The sequence below is a fragment of the Coregonus lavaretus genome, assembly GCF_964263955.1.
Source record: "Coregonus lavaretus genome assembly, chromosome: 18".
Lineage (NCBI taxonomy): Eukaryota > Metazoa > Chordata > Actinopteri > Salmoniformes > Salmonidae > Coregonus > Coregonus lavaretus.
Window position 1 is genome coordinate 25,426,816 of NC_140005.1, and position 20,228 is coordinate 25,447,043.

A 20,228-nucleotide genomic window follows, 5' to 3' on the forward strand; every position below is an offset into this window, starting at 1 on the left:
CTCCTAATCTTTGTGCAGGAATTACAAACACTGGCTGGAGTACCTATTATATGTGTATTCTCCTGAAAGAACCAGTGAGAAAAATTAGATGTTGCACATTCCAGAGGACGACTTTAAAACAGCAGATACAGTGGGGAGAACAAGTATTTGATACACTGCTGATTTTGCAGGTTTTCCTACTTACAAAGCATGTAGAGGTCTGTAATTTGTATCATATGTATACTTCAACTGTGAGAGACGGAATCTAAAACAAAAATCCAGAAAATCACATTGTATGATTTTTAAGTAATTAATTTGCATTTTATTGCATGACATAAGTATTTGATCACCTACCAACCAGTAAGAATTCCGGCTCTCACAGACCTGTTAGTTTTTCTTTAAGAAGCCCTCCTGTTCTCCACTCATTACCTGTATTAACTGCACCTGTTTGAACTCGTTACCTGTATAAAAGACACCTGTCCACACACTCAATCAAACAGACTCCAACCTCTCCACAATGGCCAAGACCAGAGAGCTGTGTAAGGACATCAGGGATAAAATTGTAGACCTGCACAAGCCTGGGATGGGCTACAGGACAATAGGCAAGCAGCTTGGTGAGAAGGCAACAACTGTTGGCGCAATTATTAGAAAATGGAAGAAGTTCAAGATGACGGTCAATCACCCTCGGTCTGGGGCTCCATGTAAGATCTCACCTCGTGGGGCATCAATGATCATGAGGAAGGTGAGGGATCAGCCCAGAACTACACGGTAGGACCTGGTCAATGACCTGAAGAGAGCTGGGACCACAGTCTCAAAGAAAACCATTAGTAACACACTACGCCGTCATGGATTAAAATCCTGCAGCGCAGGCAAGGTCCCCCTGCTCAAGCCAGCGCATGTCCAGGCCCGTCTGAAGTTTGCCAATGACCATCTGGATGATCCAGAGGAGGAATGGGAGAAGGTCATGTGGTCTGATGAGACAAAATTAGAGCTTTTTGGTCTAAACTCCACTCGCCGTGTTTGGAGGAAGAAGAAGGATGAGTACAACCCCAAGAACACCATCCCAACCGTGAAGCATGGAGGTGGAAACATCATTCTTTGGGGATGCTTTTCTGCAAAGGGGACAGGACGACTGCACCTTATTGAGGGGAGGATGGATGGGGCCATGTATCGCGAGATCTTGGCCAACAACCTCCTTCCCTCAGTAAGAGCATTGAAGATGGGTCGTGGCTGGGTCTTCCAGCATGACAATAACCCGAAACACACAGCCAGGGCAACTAAGGAGTGGCTTCGTAAGAAGCATCTCAAGGTCCTGGAGTGGCCTAGCCAGTCTCCAGACCTGAACCCAATAGAAAATCTTTGGAGGGAGCTGAAAGTCTGTATTGCCCAGCGACAGCCCCGAAACCTGAAGGATCTGGAGAAGGTCTGTATGGAGGAGTGGGCCAACATCCCTGCTGCAGTGTGTGCAAACTTGGTCAAGACCTACAGGAAATGTATGATCTCTGTAATTGCAAACAAAGGTTTCTGTACCAAATATTAAGTTCTGCTTTTCTGATATATCAAATACTTATGTCATGCAATAAAATGCAAATTAATTACTTAAAAATCATACAATGTGATTTTCTGGATTTTTGTTTTAGATTCCGTCTCTCACAGTTGAAGTGTACCTATGATAAAAATTACAGACCTCTACATGCTTTGTAAGTAGGAAAACCTGCAAAATCGGCAGTGTATCAAATACTTGTTCTCCCCACTGTATGTATGAGGTATTATTTAGACTGTACGCTATGCCTGAGATTGGACCATTGTTTTAGTTCCTGAGATTGTGTCTTGTGTCTGTGTTGGGCCCTGGGCATTGAGAGGGTTGTACCCTTGTCTAACAGCCTGAGTGTGACGGACAGGCCTAGAATTGAGTACACACAGTGACAGGCCAACCAAGGCACCTCCAAGCAGAGCATAGACCCTCTCCTTTTCAGACACGGTCTGTACGGTCCTATTTCATCCTTTCACACACTTCAATTACTTTGCATTGCTAATGAAACCTTGAGGATATAAATCAGGATGTAAATGTAAAAGTGATTTTTGTTTGGTTTAGAATTTGATGTATCAGAGAGAACCATTTCATTTCTGTTTAACTGTCCTCCTTTTTCCAGGTCAGATCTTTGTGTCCAAAGTGTACCTGGGCCGCAGCTTCCCTATCAGAGAAGGAGATTCAGTGGACCCCCTCAACTATCCTAAAACTCATTCTGTTTACCACAAGATGAGCCCAGAGCAGGGCCATAAGACAAATGGAGGTAATGTCATTTGAAATATCACAGTTGTTACTTTTCAGAACAACATTTTTTTTTACTGGTGACAGTTCTCTCTTAATGAAAACCACCAAAAAAAGTCAACATACTATTGTTCCATCCTCCTGTTGACCAACCTGAGACTTCTATACTTATAGAGAGGCCTTGCTCCTCCAAGATCCACAGCGGCTGTGATTGCAGTCTATTTGACCATGAGCTTGTCCTACCGGAGTACCTCATCGAATTTGAGTATAACACCCAGGTAGGAAAAAGTATACCCTGTTTGTCTTTCGATGTTCCATTTTTTGTTAATCCACTAACCAGGTGCTGATATTCACCACCCGTCTGTCCTCTCCACTATGATGTACCCTCCTATCAGGACCGAGCCCAACCTGAGTTCCCAGGGCCCAGCAGCAGAGGCACACAAGAGTCCTACATACATTATGTTCCCTGTGTTCCTTCAGCACAACCTGGAGTTTGTGGACGCCAGTTACAACCACCTGCTGTCCCTGGAGGGGCTGAGGCGGCTGGGGCGTCTCAAGCAGCTGGACTTACGCAGCTCAACCGGGCCAGAAAGGAGACGTCTGTGCTCCGGAAACACGGCCCCGCCCTGCTGCGACTGGACTGAACACCCGTCACAATCCCTGGCACAGGGTAATACTACAGCACACACTAACACCTGCTCTAACATGAGATTTAGAGTGCCCATAATCCGTACATCAAGACCAACCAGACACTGTGGTGATGAAAGTGATGTGTTGGTCCCAGCCCGAGGCAGTGAGGATGACTGTTCTGGGATGTCTGATGACTGTCACACACCTGGATGATGTGCTGGTGACAGAGGGTTCTTTCCAGGTGCTTCATCTGTGGTACAAGTGCAGCCTTTTTATTTAACAGTGACCTCTGAACCCTGAGAAGATCACAGCCCTTAACCTTGACACCAGAGGCTCTCTAGGCTCATCAACCTGGACAAACTGGTCAAACTGCGCTGGGATTCCTTCAATGACAACGACATCGCTAAAGTGGAGGGTCTGGACAACTGCCAGCATCTAGAGGAGCTGTCTCTCAATGACAGCTTCATCTCTAGGCTAGACTGTCAGTCCTAATATCAATGGTCTCCACAAAAAATAAAATGATGTGTTATTGACAAGGGAATCATGTCCATCACAGATGTATGTGGTTTCCCCTCCCTATCTTTGTCCTCTCAGGTGTGGCCAAACTGCACCAGCTCTCTAAGTTCAGTGTGAATGGGAGCAAGCTGTCCTGTCTGGACGGCAACATCCTGGACCGGCTGTCCAACCCGCACTTCCTGTGTGTGGAGAACAACTGCATTGGCCCCCTGTACAGGGTGCAGAGGGCCAGCTCCCTATTCAAGCTGTACATCGGCAACAACATCATCACCATAACACGAGACATCTACCACCTGAAGATGAGCAGAGCCTCACACAGCCAAGCATGATATCATGTTTGTATATTCTGGTTCTTTCGTATTTCAAGACCACAGTTATTATTTTTGTCATTTGTTTTTTTCTAGGCTTTGACAAACTTTATCATTCTGGGTCTGTATGGGAATCCTTTAGTGGAGAAACTGGAAAACTGGGATTTATGTGGTGTTCCACTTACCCTCTCTAAAGGCGCTGGATGGGATCGCAGTGGTATGTTTACATCATAATCAAAACAGTTCTGAATCTGTTTGTTGAATTGAGAGAAACAGAAGTGATGATGTCACTGTGATCCGTAGGAAATGACGTGAGAATGCCAAGGATGTGTTTGGTGGACGCCTGATCCCTGACATGGTGGCAGAGAAACTGGGACACTCCAACTACTCTGACATTGCTGATCTCAACCTGCAATCTTGCGCAATCAGGTTACTGAGCATACTGTACTGTGTAGTAGTACGTCACAGTATTTCAGTCACCTTTAGATGAGTAGAAGAGAGAGTAAAACAGAGTGAGCATGTATAAAGTGTTCCCTCTCTCCCCAGGATGGTGGACCTGGCCCCAGCAGACCTGTTCTACAACCTGCGCAGTGTCAACCTAGAGCACAACAACCTCACCTCTTTCAGTGGCCTTGTCTACCTGCCCAACATCAAGGTGTGCCAACCGGCCAGACTAACCCATGTGTTGTTTTGCTTTCTCCCACAAGCTTGTCTGACTCTTCTGTCTGTGATATTTGTCAAATAATTTGACTCTCACTTCGTCAGTTGAACAGTTGGGTTAAACCATTAACAAAAATTGTTTTCTTCCTTTCTTCCATGTAGGCTCTGTGTTTGAACAATAACCACATAGAGTCCATCCTGCCGAGGCAGAAGGCCCAGGCCCACCTGACTAACAGACAGATTCTCTCCCACAAGGTGAATTCCATTGGTTACGGCTAGCAGGGCTCCTCAAAAGGCAGCAGGTACCAGCACTACAGATTAAAGTCTATTATTTGAACATAACATTTAAATGTATTACTTTTTAAACACAGTTTGTGATGTGGAAATGAACAATTCATGAAAAGCTTTAACCATTTCTGTCTTCTCAGTACAGTGGTGACTCGTCATTCAGTTTTGAGCCCCACCTGTTTAGCTATAACAATTTAAATGTTTTTGCCTGTTTTGCATGTTATTTTGGCATTAATACGTGTCACATATCAGTTTGCAAACAATGTAAAAAAATATATAAATATAATTGAGTTAATAAAGCTGCATACAAACTTGGTCTCTTTTTTGCTTTCTTGAGTAAGGCAGCTCCAAAATGCAGGTGTTTCAGCCTAGCTCAGTGCTTTCTGTGGTGGTGGGGAAGCCAGCGGAAAATATGGAGCGTAGGGGTTGGTAATGTTCTCTATTTGCGCTGTGATTGGATCAGTGTTCTGTCACACATGGGAACACTACGTCGCCACAACATCTATGGGTAGAGCTCGAAAATTCAAACCTCTTGGGTGCTGCCATAGAGTTACTTTAGAAGTGACCATCCAAGAAGGCTCAAGGTCATTGGCCACAGATAAAATGACATCACGTTATATCTACAGTAGCTTTGATTGGACTGATCATGTCAACATCATACTTTCAAAATATTAGCTAGCAGTCATCATTATGTATCAAGTCGACAATCTACTGGCAAAGCCTTGTCATATGACGAGAAATAATGAAGAGAAATTATAGATAAAATGTATCGCTGCTCATCGGCCATTGGACATGAACATTACACAACAAGTTGGAAATCGCAAATTCAACAGTGAGTGGTTTGGGAGGAATCAGTGGCTAACTGCAAGCATTGCAAAGCAATCACTAGCCTGCTATTCAGTGGAGTGGGTGTGTGGTCCAAGTCTGGGTTTAAGGGTCTCTTTTCCAAGCTTAAAAGGATAAACATTCAAAACATTGGCCATGCTGTCAATCCAGCATGACTTCTGCTGTGCTCAAAACAACTGGAAACTCAGAACTGGGAAATCTCAGACTTCAGTGAGTTCAAGACAACTGGGAACTCTGGGGGAAAAAACGAGCTCCGACTGGGAAAATACATTTTGAACAGTCATCCAACTCGGAATTGCAAGTTGGGAACTAGGGCCTCTTTCGAGAGCTCCGACCTGAAGATCACTGACGTCATCATGATTCAACCTTGTTTTTTTCCGTGTTCCCAGTTGTCTGAAAGCACCATAAATCCAGAGAATGCCAGACTTTGATGACAACATTTGTCCAGGAAGGACCGCCGCGCTACCTTCCTGTTCAAGGGAACACAGCACAACAAGGTGAGTCCAAAAATGTATTGTATGCATAAATTATGTAATATGCCAGGGAGATATACAGTGGGGAGAACAAGTATTTGATACACTGCCAATTTTGCAGGTTTTCCTACTTACAAAGCATGTAGCGGTCTGTAATTGTTATCATAGGTACACTTCAACTGTGAGAGACAAAATCTAAAACAAAAATCCAGAAAATCACATTGTATGATTTTTAAGTAATTAATTAGCATTTTATTGCATGACATAAGTATTTGATACATCCGAAAAGCAGAACTTAATATTTGGTACAGAAACCTTTGTTTGCAATTACAGAGATCATATGTTTCCTGTAGGTCTTGATCGGGTTTGCACACACTGCAGCAGGGATTTTGCCCACTCCTCCATACAGACCTTCTCCAGATCCTTCAGGTTTCGCGGCTGTCGCTGGGCTATACAGACTTTCAGCTCCCTCCAAAGATTTTCTATTGGGTTCAGGTCTGGAGACTGGCTAGGCCACTCCAGGACCTTGAGATGCTTCTTACGGAGCCACTCCTTAGTTGCCCTGGATGTGTGTTTCGGGTCGTTGTCATGCTGGAAGACCCAGCCTCGACCCATCTACAATGCTCTTACTGAGGGAAGGAGGTTGTTGGCCAAGATATCGCGATACATGGCCCCATCCATCCTCCCCTCAATATGGTGCAGTCGTCCTGTCCCCTTTGCAGAAAAGCATCCACAAAGAATGATGTTTCCACCTCCATGCATCACGGTTGGGATGGTGTTCTTGGGGTTGTACTTATCCTTCTTCTTCCTCCAAACACAGCGAGTGGAGTTTAGACCAAAAAGCTCTATTTTTGTCTCATCAGACCACATGACCTTCTCCCATTCCTCCTCTGGATCATCCAGATGGTCATTGGCAAACTTCAGACGGGCCTGGACATGCGCTGGCTTGAGCAGGGGGACCTTGCGTGCGCTGCAGGATTTTCATCCATGACGGCGTAGTGTGTTACTAATGGTTTTCTTTGAGACTGTCGTCCCAGCTCTCTTCAGGTCATTGACCAGGTCCTGCCGTGTAGTTCTGGGCTGATCCCTCACCTTCCTCATGATAATTGATGCCCCACGAGGTGAGATCTTGCATGGAGCCCCAGACCGAGGGTGATTGACCGTCATCTTGAACTTCTTCCATTTTCTAATAATTGCACCAACAGTTGTTGCCTTCTCACCAAGGTGCTTGCCTATTGTCCTGTAGCCCATCCCAGCCTTGTGCAGGTCTACAATTTTATCCCTGATGTCCTTACACAGCTCTCTGGTCTTGGCCATTGTGGAGAGGTTGGAGTCTGTTTGATTGAGTGTGTGGACAGGTGTCTTTTATACAGGTAACAAGTTAAAACAGGTGCAGTTAATACAGGTAATGAGTGGAGAACAGGAGGGCTTCTTAAAGAAAAACTAACAGGTCTGTGAGAGCCGGAATTCTTTCTGGTTGGTAGGTGATCAAATACTTATGTCATGCAATAAAATGCAAATGAATTACTTAAAAATCATACAATGTGATTTTCTGGATTTTTGTTTTAGATTCCGTCTCTCACAGTTGAAGTGTACCTATGATAAAAAATTACAGACCTCTACATGCTTTGTAAGTAGGAAAACCTGCAAAATCGGCAGTGTATCAAATACTTGTTCTCCCCACTGTATGTATACTGTAGCTAAGAAAGTAATACTAAGTGTATGTTGTGTAGTAAGCTGGTAGTAGCCCATGTCCCTCACCCTAATAATTTGGTCCCTTTTTTTCTGACTTGGTGGTGCACATGTAGCCTATAGCCTGTTTTAGAGAGATGTAATCATTGAATATTGTAAGAGCTTTCATTGTCTGCTTATATGCCCCCTTTATTTATCCTATGGTTCTGACTTGGTGTACAGAGAGAACACTGTCAGTACGGCCCATGTTCTGAATTCTGCCGCTGTACATTAAAAAAGTTCTGAACAAATAGTTAAATTGACTACGTCCATCGTAGCTTGCTCATTAATGTCTTAATGGAAATTACGGATTGCCTCTTATTCGCTCGTCGTCCCCTTATGCCATAGTTTGTACATCTCAATTGTCAGTAGAAACCACATTTGTTTAAGCAAGTCAGCCATATCAGCTATGTTTTTTTAAAAGGAAGTACATGAGGCTGAATGAACTGTTTCGCTGCCAGACAAGGCTCCGCTGATAGCCAGGTGTACCAGTGGTAAGGTGATGGAACTGCTGTTGGGACTCTGCTGTTGGGACAGCTTTATGTAGGCCCTAACAGTTTGTGGGCACCGTTTGTCACCATTATAGTGCAATTAATGTATTGTTTAGTGTTGTGTTGTGTAGTGGCTTTGCTGGCATGCATCTAAAACATTTTTGGGTGAGTTTTCCCCACCAAGATTTACATGCTAAAATCGCCACGGTCTCAGTATAGTACGTGGTTGTTATAGCACTCATTTATTTTCTGTTGTAATATAGTATTTTCTACTTTCAGCCACTTGGGGCAGCACTAACCTGTTGCAGTGACAAAGCTCAGGCTTCTGCTAGCTGTTTTCAGAAAAGCATAAATCTTCCTTTTCACTGGTACTATTGAAAAAGACCAGAGGAGAGTTTACACATAAAGTAAACGGCACATAAAAGAGAATTCATTTGGGAAGGGGGTTGGGGGGGTCAGGCTTTTGTGTGGTCTGCCTGTGCTGTGATTGCCTTGAGTTGCTGTGCACCTGTGAGATCTGGCCTTCTTAATGGGGCAGTGGGGAGAGAAAGTGCAGTGCGTTCAGTCAGAGGCAGCTAACTCTGAGTGCCCACTCTGTCCCTCTCTTTCAGGGAAGTGGACCATGCGGACAACCTGGAGCCACTGATGGGCAGCCTGGTGGTGCTGCATTTGAGCCACAATGGCATCTCCAATTATTGCCAATCTGCAGCGCAGCAGGCTCACCAATCTCAAAGCACTCTTCCTCCAAGGTACAGTAACAATTTCCTTCATGTTTCAAAGCCCATGAAAGTACAGCTCAGTCACCAGAGAGGCTTACTCAGACCTGTCCAGGTGGGAGATGAGGCAACAAGAATAGAAACTAAATGGGCATGCCGATGGGTCACAGGAACACAGTACCTTTTTCTGTCTGCCATTGTTTGCATTTGATTATTTCTTTCTTCAGTTGGTGACTGTCTGACCCTAATCCCACCCTGGGTTTCGTTTTATGAACCTGTCGAGACATCTTTGTACAGACCAGACCACACTCACCTTCTAGTTCCACAGACACAGTATCTGAGTGAATTGCAGAGTTTATGAAATTCAGTGTTGTCATTTGCAATAATGCCGGTCAAATCATATGGGTAAGAGGGTTAGCTGTAGTCATGTAATTACCTACTGATTTCATATCCCACCTTCTCCTCTCAGGTAATGAGAACAGACAGGTGGAGGGCTGGGAGGGGCTGCACTGGCTGCGGGAGCTGGTCTTGGACCCGAACCGGATGAAGGCCCTGGGGGAGAACTTCTTTGGTCAGGCTGTCCTGCTGGAGCTGCACCTGGCAGAGAACCGCCTCCAGGAGCTCAACCACCTCCAACCCCTTACCGAACTGAGGAGGCTGTTGCTGGGCATGAACAAACTACAGGTACCCCTCCTCCAGTGTCCTGCAACTGCAAGTCATTGCCCTTTCTGGCAATACTGAGCCATTCCTTTGCACTCATACACTGAATATACCAAACATTAGGAACACATTCCTAATATTGAGTTGCACAGGGATGCTGGCTAATGTTGACTCCAGTGCTTCCCACAGTTGTGTAAAGTTGGCTGGATGTCCTTTGGGTGGTGGACCATTCTTGATACATACGGGAAACTGTTGAGCGTGAAAAACCCAGCAGCGTTGCAGTTCTTGACACAAACCGGTGTGCCTGGCACCTACTACCATACCCTGTTCAAAGGCACTTAAATATTTTGTCTTTTGTCTGAATGGCACACATACACAATCCATGTCTCAAGGCTTAAAAATAATTGTTTAGCCTGTCTCCTCCCCTTCATCTACACTGATTTAAAGTGGATTTAATAAGTGATATCAATATGGGATCATAGCTTTCACCTGGATTCACCTGGTCAGTCTATGTCATGGAAAGAGCAGGTGTTCTTAATGTTTTGTATACTGTAATGAGGAATTAATTCAGTGTGGAAATGTCCACTAAGTTCAGTCAAAATGTCTGTACTGCAGTTAGTGAATTATGGTGATGCACTCATCATGTGCAAAGTACATTTGGCGTCTAAAATGTTTTATTTTGATCTGCGGTGTTTGCAAACTAAGGGGTGAAAATATAGTGCCATAATTATAGATCGTTACCACCAATCTGTGGCGTGTGTGGGGTAGCTAGTATTAAGGAGAATCAACATTGATTGAAGGTCAGGGTTATGAGGAACAATCAAGCCAACGTGTAATCAGGGTCTCAGCCTACATCTCATTCTCACCCCAGGCGGGTGATTTGCACTTTGTCGCTTGTTTTCTTTCCACTTCCCTTCTTTTCTTTCTTAATCTTTTCATGTTTTCAATTAAGACATGAAAACGCAGCAATCATACCCAACACACCACCCTTCACAATGGGGGTCTGTGTGAGTCACAGCCCGGCTCAGTCATGAACCGTGGGGGAGAGAGACGCCCCCGCTCCCCTTTTGGGTGCCCAAACTCTCATGAGATTAATGAGAGATCATATGTGTAATCTCTCCCATCAGCTGCCAACCTCATAGCTCCAAAATTATGATGCGGTTTGGCCCAAATGGATATATCTCAATGGTTATTGCACAACATGCTACCACAAATGTGAGGGGGGGGGGGGTGTATGCTTCTGATGGGTAAAGATTCTTCTGGTATGAAGTGAGTAGGGAAGGAAAAATGGAAAAGCATGAAATGGTAGCGGACATATAGTATAAAGCTAGCTTCCATCCCTGATTGAGCTGTCAGTTGTAGGGAATCCTTTGAGTTACATTTTTTTACCAATGATTACAACCTTGTATGTCTACTGTAAGCTACAATTACTACAATCAAGCAAGGGCTCAGTGAATTGTTTTACCCGCTTGACAGAATTGTAAAATTATTCCCGTTATGGGTCTCCTTTGCCTGTATTTCAGTATGTGTTAATTTTGGCTGAAAAGCCCCTGAGTTCTGTGTGCATTGGAAATCCAAGAGACGAAACCTGACGCAAATTCTCACACGCAAGCTCACAGACTCACTTTCACCAAAACACACACTCAGTGCAACTCTGTAGTTCTAAATTAAGCGATTACATGATGGGCCGTCTGCTGTGCCTCAAACTGGCCGGCATCAGAGACAAATCCGCTGACCAAATGGCAGGGCCGTTATCAGACACTATTGGCCCGGATTCAGCACCCATCTGAAGCCCATGGATCAGTGCAGAGGGCTTGCCATCCATGGAGGCCTGCTCAGCTGTGCCAGCCTGTTTACCCCACAGCCCCCATCCCCCTGTCCCTTCCCCCAGGGGGCTTAATCCTGCCAGGGTGGAGAGCCAACAGCTGCTCCAGAGACAATACCTCCTGCTGTCAGCCGCATGAGATCACTGCTGCACCCATGTGCCCTGGCAAGACCATCTCTCCTCTCATCTCCTCTCCTTCTCCTTCCCTCAGCCTTCCCTCCTGCTGGGACAGACAAGGCTCTGACCGGAGAGGATGACTTTGTCCCCTGGCCAGGGGGAGCAGCGGGACCATCAGCTGGACCAGGGAGAAGGGGAGGGCAGGGGGCTATCAGCTGGAACATTAGAGATGATAGAAGTGTGGTCTCTGAGGGTGGTGAATTCAGAGAAATGTGTTGCACTCACAAACAGCCCCATGCTAGTTTAGTCCTCTCAGGACAGCCTTGCAGCCACTCTGAGTTCCCACATGAGTAAATGTTTTCTGTTGTACTAGGGGGCAAGGCGAACCCTCCATAGGCCGGCGGTGGTATAACGCCTCTCCAGGCTGCAGGTTCTGGTTGGAGTGATGGTCACCCTGGAGGAGAGGACCAGGGCTGAGCTACTCTGCACAGAGGCCCAGGTGAGAGCTTATTGACTGAGAAATATACAGACAGAGTTATGGGACTGTCTTTTGTGTATCACTTGGTTGGTAAGAGCTTTGTCTTATCTGCCAGTGGTCTGTAGGACAAGATACAGTTTTCTCCATGCCCTTTATGAGACTGACCTAAAAAGCCACAAAGGCCTTATTTCTCTAAAAGCCCAAATAACGGGCCATATCATGTCAACTGCAATGCAACTTGAAATCAATCAGGGGACAGAAAAACAACAACCAAACAACAACTACCAAAAACCAAGGATCAAACTCCCAGTCTGTCTCCCTGATTTGATATGCACATAATGAGAGACTGGGGCAGTATGCTCCTCCAGTGCTGAATTAAAAGAAGCCTAAGCCATCTCAGTTCATCCTGCTGATTGGATGAAATTCCACGGCCGATAATGCACCAATGGATTTGCCCCTTATTAGCTGGGTCAACCCGGCCCCCTGTATTCATTAACAGAGGATGTAGGAACGAGAGAGAGAGAGGGGGATCCTGGGCTTTCTCATTAAACATAAACACAAAACCCTCTCCTCTCTCTTGACCCCCAACCCTCTCGTTTCAGGCTTATGCCTGCTCTCACCCGCCTCTTGTTTTTGTTTTCATTCAACCGTTGGAATTATTATTGAGTGATCATTCTCATTCTCATATTAGATGTTTACACATGATGAAAGACAGCAGCAATTTGGTCATCCATACTGTAACGTGGGTGTGGGTATAGCAGAGACTAGCGGGTGCAGTGAGGCAGGAAGAGTAGGTAGGAGGCAGTGCAGGACTCATTAATGAGGTCAGAGAGACTTGAGACACTTGCTAAAGTGTCCCAATGTGCACTTAATATGGAAACCCAATAATATCACCTGACTCAAAGTACATTTCTGTATACAGTATATCCTCTCTTGTGGTATAACATTGTTGTGGTATTCACCGTCCCTCCCTCTCTCCACACAAATTCCCATTCCCATGGCTCTGCTGCCCCTCATGTCCCAGGCTGCCCCTTGGTGTGACACCAGTCTGAGTGGAGGACTGCAACACATCCTGGGTAATGAGATCCTGATACCCTGCAACCAATGTTTCCTCTCATTTTTTCGGCACTGAGCAAATTTCAGGTCTGCTGAGCGCAAACTTGAATATTGTGAAAATTCTGGTCAACTTTACTCTGACCACTGAGGCTGTACCTGCTTTAAGTTACAGTTTTAACAGTGGCCAAGTAGGCTACTGTGGCTATTTGATCATAATGTAGCCTACCAGAGTGGCCTACCTTCAAAAACAATGGAGAAAAATGCATCCCATAACATTTTAACATGGAAATAGCTGTTCTGTTATTCAGTCTACAGTAGCAGCAAATGTGTGGTGTTTAATGTAGGCCTACATTCCATGAGACTTTTGACATTAACCTGTTTATCCACTTGCCCTTCAGACAAGGAGGTGACTGAAAGTGTTGTTTATTCAAGAAACCACTTTACAAAATAAAATTAATAAAATACAACACTGCCCTTTAAGACAGAAAAAAAGCTCTTTACCTGACTTGCTTTTCAAAGATGGCTTGAAATGCACAAGTTTTGTGCTCTTGTAGGAAGCAACCACTCCCCCATTGCTGACTAGAAATTAGCTATAACTGGGCTAATAACTCACTTACTAGCAAAGAATATTAACAAATGTACACACCTGGCTACATGCAGCTCTTGCTTTGATCTCAAAACAAGCGCATCTACTCGTGACCACTCATGCTGTAAACACAGTCCAGTTCAAAGTGAATGGCACAAATCCATATATGGCAATGGTCTATTTGCATATAGGGATACTGCAGCTCTGATTGGTTATGGCGCACCGATCTGTGTAGAGTATGGGCCTGTCAATGCAATAGAATCCTACTCAATGCGCTCTGCCTACAAGAAAATATATTGCATAGTTTGTTTTGTTTTGGTGTGTTGCATTGAAAGTCGCTAATATAGCATTGATTCGACCACAATTCACACAGTAGAGGGAAACGTTGATAGTGTTAACTAAAGGGGAAAACTAGAAAGTTGAGTGAAGTTCAATCTCGTGCTTCTCTGCACGGGCTGATATTTCTTCTGTGCAGCAGTCCCGGGAGAGCTGCGCACCGCGCAGCTTAGAGGGAAAATTGCCTGCAACCTGGACGAAGCACTGCCCCACGACACACCCAAACGTTAGTTAGCACTCTTTCTCATCTGTCACACACAGTACATCTGCACAGTGCATCATGATATCAATATTATTGAAATACCAACATTATAATCTACAGGTGTCTTGTTATGGGGAACACTAATGTTTCATTCACCTCCATGATGGACAGAGCTGTCATGTTAATAACTGATTACTTTTATGTCGGTTAACCAACACAGAGATTGTACGCCTTACTCTCCCTCTCTTTGGTTATACTGTGGGATTCATTAGGCTCGGTTCTCCAGTCATTAGGGTTTGACACTCTCATCCTGTCAGAGGCACCACTTTAATTCACACAACTGTGTTAATTCCCATCTCAGACAAGAAGCAAAAGCACAGCAGCACTGCCAACCATGCCGGCAGTGCCCAGGCAGAGAGGACCTTCAGGCAGATCAGAAGAACGGCAAGCACACTGCCAACCACTGGCCTCCTGCCTAACAGGTACAGGGCCCTTATTACCTACCCCAACCAAGAGGACAGTAGGTAGGTAAATAATCTAAACTCAGGCCCTTGTGTTGCAGCACTAACTGTTGCAAAAGCTACTACCTCCCTCTATTGCAGGTTGATCCACTTAATCTTGTGCATGCTGATAGTTAGTCGTGCTTGCTAATGTAATTACTCTTTATGATATTATATTTGACATGTCAGAGGATACACTGCAAAACCTTACCTGTGTGTGTGTATGCTATTATTTTACATATTCCAGAGCGGTGGTGCTCCTAAACCCCCAGTACAGCAATGGAATGATCCTGATGCTCCTGTGTGTGCAGTTGCAAATCAGCTCAACTTCTGCTCTATAGACTGTAGATAACTCAACTGCAGATCATGTCCTTTACTTTAGTTTGTTTAGAATTGATAAATGCTGTATGCTTTGTCAAATGTATGTCTATATTTTTCAGGTAAATTATTTTTTACTTTTTTGACCAATGTGTTCAGGACCAATGAACTGATGATACTTGAAAAGAGCTGTATACAGTGTCCCTATGTTAGGTGAGTGTGGCATGAACAACTGCCTCTTTCTAACCACAACTGTTATTCTCCAACCAGTGACCACTGTAATCTATTTAATACTGTGAGGTTTGGAGTCACGTCCATCATACTCCTTTCCTCGCCTCCAAAACGGGAAAAAATAGGAAAAACACCCACAGATGCAAGGGCGTGTGAATCTGGCATGTTGTGTTCATCGGGTCAAATGGATCCCCAACAAGTGGATAATCCAGCTTTAGCACACCTCTCTGTGGACAATAATCTGCAGTCACTCAGATGGAGCCATAACCTTGAATGATGTCCAAATGGATTGCAGAGATCTGTCAGTTTCAGCATGTTAGCCTATTTTTAAAGGACCACTATGGTTTTCCCTCTAATAGGCGTCTCTCATGGACTGTTACTGCAAATAAACCAGTGATCTCTTACAGTTGGCCCTTGTGATGTGAGAGCTGACTTACTTGCCATCATTGCCGTATTCATGTTACTCTTGCTCAGTATTATAACTTTTACCAGAAACAAGACTTGTCCTCTGATAAGTACAGTATTTAAAGGAATAGTTCACCCAAATTACAAAATAACATTTTGGTTTCCAAACCCTGTAAGCCAGGGGTATCAAACTCATTCCACGGAGGGCCGAGTGTCTACGGGTTTTTGGTTTTTCCTTTCAATTAAGACCTAGACAACCAGGTGAGGGGAGTTCCTTACTAATTAGTGAAAACCCGCAGACACTCGGCCCTCTGTGGAATGAGTTTGACACGTGCTGTAAGCGGTCAATGGAAAGGTATGACAGCAATCCATGTTTTGGTTTAGTTTCCCTGGCACTGTTTCCATATGCTAATGTTTTAGCATTCGTGGCACAAATCCCATTCAAGACATGTTACCGATATTAGCTTTTTTTGCGCATCATGTCCAAATCCCCCGAAAGTATCTCAAATTGATTTTGAATCTCAACAAAGTCACTTATAGATGATTTGGACATGATGCACGACAAATGCTAATATGGGATTTGTGCCACAAATGCTAAAACGTTAGCATGTGGAAACTAAACCAAAGCATGGATTGCTGTCATACCTTGTGCATAGACTGCTTACAGGGTTAGGAAACCAATATGCCATTTTGTAATTTGGGTGAACTATCCCATTAAGCACTGAAACTTCTCAGAGGGAAATGAAATATCATCTGGGTGTAACAAGCACATCTATGCCCTATTTGTGCCCCCAGCTAATGATAAACACCACCATGAAGCGAGTGTTAAGTTTCCCACACACAGTGACACCATTGTGACCACTAGGTGTCCCTAGTGCTCCATCCTCCCTGCACTCAGACCACTGTCAGTCAGTCGGCTGTAAATTCTCTTCCACCAAGTAACACATTGATTCAAGGCCAGGTTGAGTCGATGTTCAGTAATGCCCTAGGTTATGCTTACAGCTAACGTAACCTGTTCAAAACGTATGGAACAGCAACCAGTTCCTGCAAGAGTGAAATGCTCTCTCCCCTAAAAAGCTCCTCTAATGCATGTACTTAACTTCACTTAATTTGTGTTAACTCACAGCATTAAGCAGGGCTAATGACTGAGTGAGTAAGTGCACTGTCATTACCTTGCTTTGCTTGACATCAAATGGCAGCTGATGGGCCCTCACTGAAAAGCACAGTAATGCACAGATTTGGGGCTTGATGAGAGTTCTCTAATGCATTAGATATTCCAATGGATAATTACACATGACTCATTTAAGTACAGTATGTGTGGATATGTGATATGTGTAAATGTTTGCATTGGTTTGTATGTACAGTATGTACATAGGTCTAGATATGCACTAAGTAAAGTCCTTCCTACAGTATGTTTGTCCCTTGGATATATCTGTCCGTATTTTTTGCATAAAAAATACATTAGCATAAAGATTGTGAATAATGCATTAGTCTTGGGTGAGCCCAGATGCACTTGGCCGTCTCCCCCCATCCTATCTCCTCTCTCACTCTGTGCTCTTCTCTCTATTCTCCTACTCTCTCTCCCCTCTCTTTTTCTCTCTCTCTCTCTCTTTCTCTAGAGCACATGGTTCATAGCTGGTTTAATGGGATGGAATGTGACAGGTTATGTTTTCTTCTGCCTGATATGGAGCCTAGGCTGGGAGGGGGGAGAGGGAGGGAAGAGTGAGTGTGAGTCTCTGCAACCATAGTATAGCTTCATCATTAGACATGTTTGCACTTGTCGTGAATCACTTGGAGATTATGCTTTATACCCTCACCCCACACACATGCTGCACACACACGCACTCTCTCTCTCTCTCTACATGGGGCCATTACTGCCGGTCCACTGACTCTCTACATTCTGCTGTGTCTGTGCATTCAGAGTACCATTAGCCCAAGACTCTGTGAATAATTGCTGAATGGACCATATTTTTAGTCCTATCTACTCAGTTTCCAGTGCAGGGGGTTGGGGTTGTGGGTGAAGTGAAAGGGTTGAGCACGTTAATGGATGTTTAAGCCCAATCACCAAATAATACAGACTATACAGCACAATTAAAACTCAAATGTGTCCAGAGGTTGAAGAAATACCACGATTTTGGAAAGATATAGCCTAGTCCTATATTCATTATAATGGAAAATATTCTGGGACCAAGTCATGAGGAACAATATATTACACATTCATAACACACTTCGAAGCTGTGTGTAATATGTGATGTAGAGGTTACAATTATGGCAACACAAATCAGTTTCCTTGAATGCTTATTATGAAATTGTATTTTACTATGGCAACCAAGTGTGTTTCCACAATACAGCAGCATCAACATTTGACTGTATTTATCTTTCAAAAGGTACATATTATGTTGCAAGTCAGTTTTACAGCCCCACAAGCAAATACCCCATTGCGAGACCATCTTGACATAATGCCCTCTGTAAAAACCTGTCATTGTGTTATTGTTGTGGTCGGTCAGTCCATTAATTTCATGTCTATCTCCCTGGAACAAAAAAGAACAGACAGTAAAGAAGAGAGTGAGAGGGAAAATGAGATAGAAAGGGAAAATACACTGATTCTACATGGATAAACGACTCAGGAAGCATGCTCTTATCCTAAGAAAAAAGCAAAATTATTTATTTTTTCAGTTGATATATTATTCATTGGATTACAAACTCATACTTAAATGTGCTTGTAGTGACTACAATGACAGAGTATAATTTGCATCAACTGGTTGCTTACAGGCAAAAGGATCCATATTAACACTATATTTATTTCCACAAATATTCTGTGACCATTTGCAACTCTACCCTTAACCAACCCCTGACCATACCCAGTCTCAAGCCCAAACATAGCCATACATTACTGCTCCATTGAGGTGTCTGTACTGTATTTCTTTGGGATCTCAGAGTGAGATGAATGTAGGCTACAGTCAGAATGCACTGCGTTCAGTATGCATTATGCTATAGCTTTATCTCAGTGGTCCTTGCAAATTCCCAGCATTTTTACATTTACATTTACGTCATTTAGCAGACGCTCTTATCCAGAGCGACTTACAGTTAGTGCATACATTATTCTGTTTTTTATTTTTTATTTTTTTTATTTTTTATACTACAATTTTTTATACATTAATTAAAAATGTAAAGCTGAAAAGTGTTGAGTCAATAAGTATTCAACCCCTTTGTTATGGCAAGCCTAAATAAATTCAGTTTGCTTGACTACCTCATCTCTGTACCCCACACATACAATTATCTGTAAGGTGTCTCAGTCGAGCAGTGAACCACAAATTCAACCACAAAGACCAGGGAGGTTTTCTGATGCCTCACAAAGAAGGGCAACTTTTGGTAGATGGGTAAAAATGAAGAAAGAAAACAGACATTGAATATCCCTTTGAGCATGGTGAAGTTATTAATTACACTTTGGATGGTGTATCAATACACCCAGTCTCTACAAAGATACAGGCGTCCCTCCTAACTCAGTTGCCGGAGAGGAAGGAAACTGCTCAGGGATTTCACCATGAGGCCAATGGTGACTTTAAAACAGTTACAGAGTTTAATGGCTGTGATAGGAGAGAACTGAGGATGGATCAACAACATTGTAGTTACTCCACAATACTAACCTAATTGACAGAGGGAAAAGAAGAAAGCTTGTACAGAATAAAAGTATTCCAAAACATGCATCCTGTTTGCAACAAGGCACAAAGGTAATACTGCAACAAATGTGGCAAAGCAATTCACTTTTTGTCCTGAATACAAAGTGTTATGTTTGGGGCAAATCTAATACAACACATTACTTAGTACCACTCTCCATATTTTCAAGCATAGTGGTGGCTGCATCATGTTATGGGTGTGCTTGTAATTGTTAAGGACCGGGAGTTTTTCAGGATAAAAAAGAAACTAAATGGAGCTAATCACAGGCAAAATCCTAGAGGAAAACCTGATTCAGTCTGCTTTCCACCAGACACTGGGAGATGAAGTCACCTTTCAGCAGGAAAATAACCTAAAACACAAGGCGAAATCTACATGAAAATCTATGGCAAGACCTGAAAATGGTTGTCTAGCAATGATCAACAACCAATTTGACAGAGCTTGAAGAATTCTGAAAAGATTAATGGGCAAAAGTTGCACAATCCAGGTGTGGAAAGCTCTTAGAGACATACCCAGAAAGACTCACAGTTGTAATCACTGCCAAAGGTGCTTCTACAAAGTATTAACTCGAGTGTGTATACCTATGTAAATTAGATATTTCTGTATTTAATTTTCAATACATTTGCAAACATTCTAAAAACATGTTTTCACTTTGTTGTTATGGGGTATTGTGTGTAGATTGATGAGAAAAAACAACAATTTAATCAATTTTCAATTCAGGCTGTAATACAACAAAATGTGGCATAAATCCAGGGGTATGAATACTTTCTGAAGGCACTGTATGTAAAAGACAAAAAGGGGATGAAGGGTGTATTTGAGTTTCACTGTGGCAGGATTACAGGGTGTATATGGGTTGTCATGACTGCTGAGGGGTTTTTCATTTATTGTGTCTTACATGGGGCATAGATTGCTTTTTTCAAGATGATGAG

At 43.6% G+C, this 20,228-nt stretch overlaps 1 pseudogene across 1 annotated transcript in view; it reads left to right on the top strand.

The window, feature by feature from the left end:
• The window catches only part of LOC311145607 (leucine-rich repeat-containing protein 9-like), a 33,292-nt pseudogene extending 15,736 nt beyond the window's left edge, over nt 1–17,556 (top strand). Inside the window, exons 10-26 of the transcript in view lie at nt 19–130; nt 1,819–1,960; nt 2,133–2,273; nt 2,426–2,529; nt 2,732–2,921; nt 3,036–3,362; nt 3,476–3,696; nt 3,802–3,922; nt 4,009–4,134; nt 4,252–4,360; nt 4,528–4,667; nt 8,806–8,943; nt 9,380–9,594; nt 13,015–13,066; nt 14,108–14,194; nt 14,532–14,690; nt 17,546–17,556. The product of the transcript in view is annotated as a leucine-rich repeat-containing protein 9-like (transcript). The remainder of the gene's footprint in view (nt 1–18; nt 131–1,818; nt 1,961–2,132; nt 2,274–2,425; nt 2,530–2,731; nt 2,922–3,035; nt 3,363–3,475; nt 3,697–3,801; nt 3,923–4,008; nt 4,135–4,251; nt 4,361–4,527; nt 4,668–8,805; nt 8,944–9,379; nt 9,595–13,014; nt 13,067–14,107; nt 14,195–14,531; nt 14,691–17,545) is intronic.
• Nucleotides 17,557–20,228: the final 2,672 nt, after the last annotated feature.